This window comes from Chiloscyllium punctatum, unplaced genomic scaffold (genome assembly GCF_047496795.1).
Source record: "Chiloscyllium punctatum isolate Juve2018m unplaced genomic scaffold, sChiPun1.3 scaffold_924, whole genome shotgun sequence".
In the NCBI taxonomy this organism is placed as follows: Eukaryota; Metazoa; Chordata; class Chondrichthyes; order Orectolobiformes; family Hemiscylliidae; genus Chiloscyllium; species Chiloscyllium punctatum.
In genome coordinates, this window is record NW_027310658.1 from 9,369 (window position 1) to 20,000 (window position 10,632).

The following is a 10,632-nucleotide window of genomic DNA, read 5'->3' on the forward strand; positions in this document are numbered from 1 at the left end:
GGGGGAGGCTCCCCCCTCCAAAACGAGACCATCGGCAGAATCGACGGGTCAAACCCGGCCGAGCTACCCGGGTTAGAAGCCTCAGAGTCGGGTTGAGCAGTCACGTTCACTCCCATCCCCTTTTGGACCTCTTCCCACCGTTGGAAATGCACGAAAATCGGCCTGTACACGGGGGAGGGTCCGCCCTCGAAGGCGGGACCGTCGGCAGAACCGCCGGGTCAAACCCGGCTGAGCTACCCGGCTTACAAGTCTCAAAGCCGGGTTGAGCAGTCACGTCCACCCCCATTCCCTTTTGGACCACTTCCCACGGTTGGAAATGCACGAAAATCGGCCTGTACACGGGAGAGGCACCCGCCTCGAAGACGAGACCGTCGGCAGAACCGCCGGGTCAAACCCGGCTGAGCTACCCGGCTCGGAAGCGCCAAAGTCGGTATGAGCAGTCACGTTCACTCCCATCCCCTTTTGGACCGCTTCCCACGGTACGAAATGCATGAAAATCGGCCTGTACACGGGGGAGGCACCCGCCTCGAAGACGAGACCGTCGGCAGAACCGCCGGGTCAAACCCGGCTGAGCTACCCGGCTTACAAGTCTCAAAGTCGGGTTGAGCAGTCACATTCACTCCCATCGACTTTTGGGCAACTTCCCACGGTTCGAAATGCACAAAATTCGGCCTGAACACGGGGGACGCTCCCCCCTCGAAGGCGAGGCCGTCGGCAGAACCGCCGGGTCAAACCCGGCTGAGCTACCCGGCTTAAAAGTCTCAAAGTCGGTATGAGCAGTCACATTCACCCCCATTCCCTTTTGGACCACTTCCCACCGTTGGAAATGCACGAAAATCGGCCTGTACACGGGGGAGGCACCGGCCTCGAAGACGAGACCGTCGGCAGAACCGCCGGATCAAACCCGGCCGAGCTACCCGGGTTAGAAGCCTCAGAGTCGGGTTGAGCAGTCACATTCACCCCCATCCCCTTTTGAACCTCTTCCCACCGTTGGAAATGCACGAAAATCGGCCTGTACACGGGGGAGGCCCCCCTCTCGAAGACGAGACCGTCGGCAGACCCGCCGGATCAAACCCGGCCGAGCTACACGGCTTACAAGTCTCGATGTCGGTATGAGCAGTCACGTCCACCCCCATTCCCTTTTGGACCACTTCCCACGGTACGAAATGCATGAAAATCGGCCTGTACACGGGGGAGGGAGCCGCCTCGAAGACGAGACCGTCGGCAGAACCGCCGGATCAAACCCGGCTGAGCTACCAGGCTCGGAAGCGCCAAAGTCGGTATGAGCAGTCACATTCACTCCCATCCCCTTTTGGGCCGCTTCCCACGGTTCGAAATGCACGAAAATCGGACTGAACACGGGGGAGGCTCCCCCCTCCAAAACGAGACCATCGGCAGAATCGACGGGTCAAACCCGGCCGAGCTACCCGGGTTAGAAGCCTCAGAGTCGGGTTGAGCAGTCACGTTCACTCCCATCCCCTTTTGGACCTCTTCCCACCGTTGGAAATGCACGAAAATCGGCCTGTACACGGGGGAGGGTCCGCCCTCGAAGGCGGGACCGTCGGCAGAACCGCCGGGTCAAACCCGGCTGAGCTACCCGGCTTACAAGTCTCAAAGCCGGGTTGAGCAGTCACGTCCACCCCCATTCCCTTTTGGACCACTTCCCACGGTTGGAAATGCACGAAAATCGGCCTGTACACGGGAGAGGCACCCGCCTCGAAGACGAGACCGTCGGCAGAACCGCCGGGTCAAACCCGGCTGAGCTACCCGGCTCGGAAGCGCCAAAGTCGGTATGAGCAGTCACGTTCACTCCCATCCCCTTTTGGACCGCTTCCCACGGTACGAAATGCATGAAAATCGGCCTGTACACGGGGGAGGCACCCGCCTCGAAGACGAGACCGTCGGCAGAACCGCCGGGTCAAACCCGGCTGAGCTACCCGGCTTACAAGTCTCAAAGTCGGGTTGAGCAGTCACATTCACTCCCATCGACTTTTGGGCAACTTCCCACGGTTCGAAATGCACAAAATTCGGCCTGAACACGGGGGACGCTCCCCCCTCGAAGGCGAGGCCGTCGGCAGAACCGCCGGGTCAAACCCGGCTGAGCTACCCGGCTTAAAAGTCTCAAAGTCGGTATGAGCAGTCACATTCACCCCCATTCCCTTTTGGACCACTTCCCACGGTTGGAAATGCATGAAAATCGGCCTGGACACGGGGGAGGCTCCCCCCTCGATGACGAGACCGTCGGCAGAACCGCCGGAACAAACCCGGCTGAGCTACCCGGCTTACAAGTCTCAAAGTCGGTATGAGCAGACACGTCCACCCCCATTCCCTTTTGGACCACTTCCCACCGTTGGAAATGCACGAAAATCGGCCTGTACACGGGGGAGGCACCGGCCTCGAAGACGAGACCGTCGGCAGAACCGCCGGATCAAACCCGGCCGAGCTACCCGGGTTAGAAGCCTCAGAGTCGGGTTGAGCAGTCACATTCACCCCCATCCCCTTTTGAACCTCTTCCCACCGTTGGAAATGCACGAAAATCGGCCTGTACACGGGGGAGGCCCCCCTCTCGAAGACGAGACCGTCGGCAGACCCGCCGGATCAAACCCGGCCGAGCTACACGGCTTACAAGTCTCGATGTCGGTATGAGCAGTCACGTCCACCCCCATTCCCTTTTGGACCACTTCCCACGGTACGAAATGCATGAAAATCGGCCTGTACACGGGGGAGGGAGCCGCCTCGAAGACGAGACCGTCGGCAGAACCGCCGGATCAAACCCGGCTGAGCTACCAGGCTCGGAAGCGCCAAAGTCGGTATGAGCAGTCACATTCACTCCCATCCCCTTTTGGGCCGCTTCCCACGGTTCGAAATGCACGAAAATCGGACTGAACACGGGGGAGGCTCCCCCCTCCAAAACGAGACCATCGGCAGAATCGACGGGTCAAACCCGGCCGAGCTACCCGGGTTAGAAGCCTCAGAGTCGGGTTGAGCAGTCACGTTCACTCCCATCCCCTTTTGGACCTCTTCCCACCGTTGGAAATGCACGAAAATCGGCCTGTACACGGGGGAGGGTCCGCCCTCGAAGGCGGGACCGTCGGCAGAACCGCCGGGTCAAACCCGGCTGAGCTACCCGGCTTACAAGTCTCAAAGCCGGGTTGAGCAGTCACGTCCACCCCCATTCCCTTTTGGACCACTTCCCACGGTTGGAAATGCACGAAAATCGGCCTGTACACGGGAGAGGCACCCGCCTCGAAGACGAGACCGTCGGCAGAACCGCCGGGTCAAACCCGGCTGAGCTACCCGGCTCGGAAGCGCCAAAGTCGGTATGAGCAGTCACGTTCACTCCCATCCCCTTTTGGACCGCTTCCCACGGTACGAAATGCATGAAAATCGGCCTGTACACGGGGGAGGCACCCGCCTCGAAGACGAGACCGTCGGCAGAACCGCCGGGTCAAACCCGGCTGAGCTACCAGGCTCGGAAGCGCCAAAGTCGGTATGAGCAGTCACATTCACTCCCATCCCCTTTTGGGCCGCTTCCCACGGTTCGAAATGCACGAAAATCGGACTGAACACGGGGGAGGCTCCCCCCTCCAAAACGAGACCATCGGCAGAATCGACGGGTCAAACCCGGCCGAGCTACCCGGGTTAGAAGCCTCAGAGTCGGGTTGAGCAGTCACGTTCACTCCCATCCCCTTTTGGACCTCTTCCCACCGTTGGAAATGCACGAAAATCGGCCTGTACACGGGGGAGGGTCCGCCCTCGAAGGCGGGACCGTCGGCAGAACCGCCGGGTCAAACCCGGCTGAGCTACCCGGCTTACAAGTCTCAAAGCCGGGTTGAGCAGTCACGTCCACCCCCATTCCCTTTTGGACCACTTCCCACGGTTGGAAATGCACGAAAATCGGCCTGTACACGGGAGAGGCACCCGCCTCGAAGACGAGACCGTCGGCAGAACCGCCGGGTCAAACCCGGCTGAGCTACCCGGCTCGGAAGCGCCAAAGTCGGTATGAGCAGTCACGTTCACTCCCATCCCCTTTTGGACCGCTTCCCACGGTACGAAATGCATGAAAATCGGCCTGTACACGGGGGAGGCACCCGCCTCGAAGACGAGACCGTCGGCAGAACCGCCGGGTCAAACCCGGCTGAGCTACCCGGCTTACAAGTCTCAAAGTCGGGTTGAGCAGTCACATTCACTCCCATCGACTTTTGGGCAACTTCCCACGGTTCGAAATGCACAAAATTCGGCCTGAACACGGGGGACGCTCCCCCCTCGAAGGCGAGGCCGTCGGCAGAACCGCCGGGTCAAACCCGGCTGAGCTACCCGGCTTAAAAGTCTCAAAGTCGGTATGAGCAGTCACATTCACCCCCATTCCCTTTTGGACCACTTCCCACCGTTGGAAATGCACGAAAATCGGCCTGTACACGGGGGAGGCACCGGCCTCGAAGACGAGACCGTCGGCAGAACCGCCGGATCAAACCCGGCCGAGCTACCCGGGTTAGAAGCCTCAGAGTCGGGTTGAGCAGTCACATTCACCCCCATCCCCTTTTGAACCTCTTCCCACCGTTGGAAATGCACGAAAATCGGCCTGTACACGGGGGAGGCCCCCCTCTCGAAGACGAGACCGTCGGCAGACCCGCCGGATCAAACCCGGCCGAGCTACACGGCTTACAAGTCTCGATGTCGGTATGAGCAGTCACGTCCACCCCCATTCCCTTTTGGACCACTTCCCACGGTACGAAATGCATGAAAATCGGCCTGTACACGGGGGAGGGAGCCGCCTCGAAGACGAGACCGTCGGCAGAACCGCCGGATCAAACCCGGCTGAGCTACCAGGCTCGGAAGCGCCAAAGTCGGTATGAGCAGTCACATTCACTCCCATCCCCTTTTGGGCCGCTTCCCACGGTTCGAAATGCACGAAAATCGGACTGAACACGGGGGAGGCTCCCCCCTCCAAAACGAGACCATCGGCAGAATCGACGGGTCAAACCCGGCCGAGCTACCCGGGTTAGAAGCCTCAGAGTCGGGTTGAGCAGTCACGTTCACTCCCATCCCCTTTTGGACCTCTTCCCACCGTTGGAAATGCACGAAAATCGGCCTGTACACGGGGGAGGGTCCGCCCTCGAAGGCGGGACCGTCGGCAGAACCGCCGGGTCAAACCCGGCTGAGCTACCCGGCTTACAAGTCTCAAAGCCGGGTTGAGCAGTCACGTCCACCCCCATTCCCTTTTGGACCACTTCCCACGGTTGGAAATGCACGAAAATCGGCCTGTACACGGGAGAGGCACCCGCCTCGAAGACGAGACCGTCGGCAGAACCGCCGGGTCAAACCCGGCTGAGCTACCCGGCTCGGAAGCGCCAAAGTCGGTATGAGCAGTCACGTTCACTCCCATCCCCTTTTGGACCGCTTCCCACGGTACGAAATGCATGAAAATCGGCCTGTACACGGGGGAGGCACCCGCCTCGAAGACGAGACCGTCGGCAGAACCGCCGGGTCAAACCCGGCTGAGCTACCCGGCTTACAAGTCTCAAAGTCGGGTTGAGCAGTCACATTCACTCCCATCGACTTTTGGGCAACTTCCCACGGTTCGAAATGCACAAAATTCGGCCTGAACACGGGGGACGCTCCCCCCTCGAAGGCGAGGCCGTCGGCAGAACCGCCGGGTCAAACCCGGCTGAGCTACCCGGCTTAAAAGTCTCAAAGTCGGTATGAGCAGTCACATTCACCCCCATTCCCTTTTGGACCACTTCCCACGGTTGGAAATGCATGAAAATCGGCCTGGACACGGGGGAGGCTCCCCCCTCGATGACGAGACCGTCGGCAGAACCGCCGGAACAAACCCGGCTGAGCTACCCGGCTTACAAGTCTCAAAGTCGGTATGAGCAGACACGTCCACCCCCATTCCCTTTTGGACCACTTCCCACCGTTGGAAATGCACGAAAATCGGCCTGTACACGGGGGAGGCACCGGCCTCGAAGACGAGACCGTCGGCAGAACCGCCGGATCAAACCCGGCCGAGCTACCCGGCTTACAAGTCTCAAAGTCGGTATGAGCAGACACGTCCACCCCCATTCCCTTTTGGACCACTTCCCACCGTTGGAAATGCACGAAAATCGGCCTGTACACGGGGGAGGCACCGGCCTCGAAGACGAGACCGTCGGCAGAACCGCCGGATCAAACCCGGCCGAGCTACCCGGGTTAGAAGCCTCAGAGTCGGGTTGAGCAGTCACATTCACCCCCATCCCCTTTTGAACCTCTTCCCACCGTTGGAAATGCACGAAAATCGGCCTGTACACGGGGGAGGCCCCCCTCTCGAAGACGAGACCGTCGGCAGACCCGCCGGATCAAACCCGGCCGAGCTACACGGCTTACAAGTCTCGATGTCGGTATGAGCAGTCACGTCCACCCCCATTCCCTTTTGGACCACTTCCCACGGTACGAAATGCATGAAAATCGGCCTGTACACGGGGGAGGGAGCCGCCTCGAAGACGAGACCGTCGGCAGAACCGCCGGATCAAACCCGGCTGAGCTACCAGGCTCGGAAGCGCCAAAGTCGGTATGAGCAGTCACATTCACTCCCATCCCCTTTTGGGCCGCTTCCCACGGTTCGAAATGCACGAAAATCGGACTGAACACGGGGGAGGCTCCCCCCTCCAAAACGAGACCATCGGCAGAATCGACGGGTCAAACCCGGCCGAGCTACCCGGGTTAGAAGCCTCAGAGTCGGGTTGAGCAGTCACGTTCACTCCCATCCCCTTTTGGACCTCTTCCCACCGTTGGAAATGCACGAAAATCGGCCTGTACACGGGGGAGGGTCCGCCCTCGAAGGCGGGACCGTCGGCAGAACCGCCGGGTCAAACCCGGCTGAGCTACCCGGCTTACAAGTCTCAAAGCCGGGTTGAGCAGTCACGTCCACCCCCATTCCCTTTTGGACCACTTCCCACGGTTGGAAATGCACGAAAATCGGCCTGTACACGGGAGAGGCACCCGCCTCGAAGACGAGACCGTCGGCAGAACCGCCGGGTCAAACCCGGCTGAGCTACCCGGCTCGGAAGCGCCAAAGTCGGTATGAGCAGTCACGTTCACTCCCATCCCCTTTTGGACCGCTTCCCACGGTACGAAATGCATGAAAATCGGCCTGTACACGGGGGAGGCACCCGCCTCGAAGACGAGACCGTCGGCAGAACCGCCGGGTCAAACCCGGCTGAGCTACCCGGCTTACAAGTCTCAAAGTCGGGTTGAGCAGTCACATTCACTCCCATCGACTTTTGGGCAACTTCCCACGGTTCGAAATGCACAAAATTCGGCCTGAACACGGGGGACGCTCCCCCCTCGAAAGCGAGGCCGTCGGCAGAACCGCCGGGTCAAACCCGGCTGAGCTACCCGGCTTAAAAGTCTCAAAGTCGGTATGAGCAGTCACATTCACCCCCATTCCCTTTTGGACCACTTCCCACGGTTGGAAATGCATGAAAATCGGCCTGGACACGGGGGAGGCTCCCCCCTCGATGACGAGACCGTCGGCAGAACCGCCGGAACAAACCCGGCTGAGCTACCCGGCTTACAAGTCTCAAAGTCGGTATGAGCAGACACGTCCACCCCCATTCCCTTTTGGACCACTTCCCACCGTTGGAAATGCACGAAAATCGGCCTGTACACGGGGGAGGCACCGGCCTCGAAGACGAGACCGTCGGCAGAACCGCCGGATCAAACCCGGCCGAGCTACCCGGGTTAGAAGCCTCAGAGTCGGGTTGAGCAGTCACATTCACCCCCATCCCCTTTTGAACCTCTTCCCACCGTTGGAAATGCACGAAAATCGGCCTGTACACGGGGGAGGCCCCCCTCTCGAAGACGAGACCGTCGGCAGACCCGCCGGATCAAACCCGGCCGAGCTACACGGCTTACAAGTCTCGATGTCGGTATGAGCAGTCACGTCCACCCCCATTCCCTTTTGGACCACTTCCCACGGTACGAAATGCATGAAAATCGGCCTGTACACGGGGGAGGGAGCCGCCTCGAAGACGAGACCGTCGGCAGAACCGCCGGATCAAACCCGGCTGAGCTACCAGGCTCGGAAGCGCCAAAGTCGGTATGAGCAGTCACATTCACTCCCATCCCCTTTTGGGCCGCTTCCCACGGTTCGAAATGCACGAAAATCGGACTGAACACGGGGGAGGCTCCCCCCTCCAAAACGAGACCATCGGCAGAATCGACGGGTCAAACCCGGCCGAGCTACCCGGGTTAGAAGCCTCAGAGTCGGGTTGAGCAGTCACGTTCACTCCCATCCCCTTTTGGACCTCTTCCCACCGTTGGAAATGCACGAAAATCGGCCTGTACACGGGGGAGGGTCCGCCCTCGAAGGCGGGACCGTCGGCAGAACCGCCGGGTCAAACCCGGCTGAGCTACCCGGCTTACAAGTCTCAAAGCCGGGTTGAGCAGTCACGTCCACCCCCATTCCCTTTTGGACCACTTCCCACGGTTGGAAATGCACGAAAATCGGCCTGTACACGGGAGAGGCACCCGCCTCGAAGACGAGACCGTCGGCAGAACCGCCGGGTCAAACCCGGCTGAGCTACCCGGCTCGGAAGCGCCAAAGTCGGTATGAGCAGTCACGTTCACTCCCATCCCCTTTTGGACCGCTTCCCACGGTACGAAATGCATGAAAATCGGCCTGTACACGGGGGAGGCACCCGCCTCGAAGACGAGACCGTCGGCAGAACCGCCGGGTCAAACCCGGCTGAGCTACCCGGCTTACAAGTCTCAAAGTCGGGTTGAGCAGTCACATTCACTCCCATCGACTTTTGGGCAACTTCCCACGGTTCGAAATGCACAAAATTCGGCCTGAACACGGGGGACGCTCCCCCCTCGAAGGCGAGGCCGTCGGCAGAACCGCCGGGTCAAACCCGGCTGAGCTACCCGGCTTAAAAGTCTCAAAGTCGGTATGAGCAGTCACATTCACCCCCATTCCCTTTTGGACCACTTCCCACGGTTGGAAATGCATGAAAATCGGCCTGGACACGGGGGAGGCTCCCCCCTCGATGACGAGACCGTCGGCAGAACCGCCGGAACAAACCCGGCTGAGCTACCCGGCTTACAAGTCTCAAAGTCGGTATGAGCAGACACGTCCACCCCCATTCCCTTTTGGACCACTTCCCACCGTTGGAAATGCACGAAAATCGGCCTGTACACGGGGGAGGCACCGGCCTCGAAGACGAGACCGTCGGCAGAACCGCCGGATCAAACCCGGCCGAGCTACCCGGGTTAGAAGCCTCAGAGTCGGGTTGAGCAGTCACATTCACCCCCATCCCCTTTTGAACCTCTTCCCACCGTTGGAAATGCACGAAAATCGGCCTGTACACGGGGGAGGCCCCCCTCTCGAAGACGAGACCGTCGGCAGACCCGCCGGATCAAACCCGGCCGAGCTACACGGCTTACAAGTCTCGATGTCGGTATGAGCAGTCACGTCCACCCCCATTCCCTTTTGGACCACTTCCCACGGTACGAAATGCATGAAAATCGGCCTGTACACGGGGGAGGGAGCCGCCTCGAAGACGAGACCGTCGGCAGAACCGCCGGATCAAACCCGGCTGAGCTACCAGGCTCGGAAGCGCCAAAGTCGGTATGAGCAGTCACATTCACTCCCATCCCCTTTTGGGCCGCTTCCCACGGTTCGAAATGCACGAAAATCGGACTGAACACGGGGGAGGCTCCCCCCTCCAAAACGAGACCATCGGCAGAATCGACGGGTCAAACCCGGCCGAGCTACCCGGGTTAGAAGCCTCAGAGTCGGGTTGAGCAGTCACGTTCACTCCCATCCCCTTTTGGACCTCTTCCCACCGTTGGAAATGCACGAAAATCGGCCTGTACACGGGGGAGGGTCCGCCCTCGAAGGCGGGACCGTCGGCAGAACCGCCGGGTCAAACCCGGCTGAGCTACCCGGCTTACAAGTCTCAAAGCCGGGTTGAGCAGTCACGTCCACCCCCATTCCCTTTTGGACCACTTCCCACGGTTGGAAATGCACGAAAATCGGCCTGTACACGGGAGAGGCACCCGCCTCGAAGACGAGACCGTCGGCAGAACCGCCGGGTCAAACCCGGCTGAGCTACCCGGCTCGGAAGCGCCAAAGTCGGTATGAGCAGTCACGTTCACTCCCATCCCCTTTTGGACCGCTTCCCACGGTACGAAATGCATGAAAATCGGCCTGTACACGGGGGAGGCACCCGCCTCGAAGACGAGACCGTCGGCAGAACCGCCGGGTCAAACCCGGCTGAGCTACCCGGCTTACAAGTCTCAAAGTCGGGTTGAGCAGTCACATTCACTCCCATCGACTTTTGGGCAACTTCCCACGGTTCGAAATGCACAAAATTCGGCCTGAACACGGGGGACGCTCCCCCCTCGAAGGCGAGGCCGTCGGCAGAACCGCCGGGTCAAACCCGGCTGAGCTACCCGCGTTAGAGGTCTCAAAGTCGGCTTCAGCAGTCACATTCAATCCCATTCCCTTTTGGAACACTTCCCGCCGTTAACAATGCACGATATTCGGACTGAACACGGGGGCCGGTCCGCCCTCGAAGTCAACACCGTCCGCAGAACCGCCGGGGCAAATCCGGCTGAGCTACCCCGCCCCCGAACACTCAAAGTCCC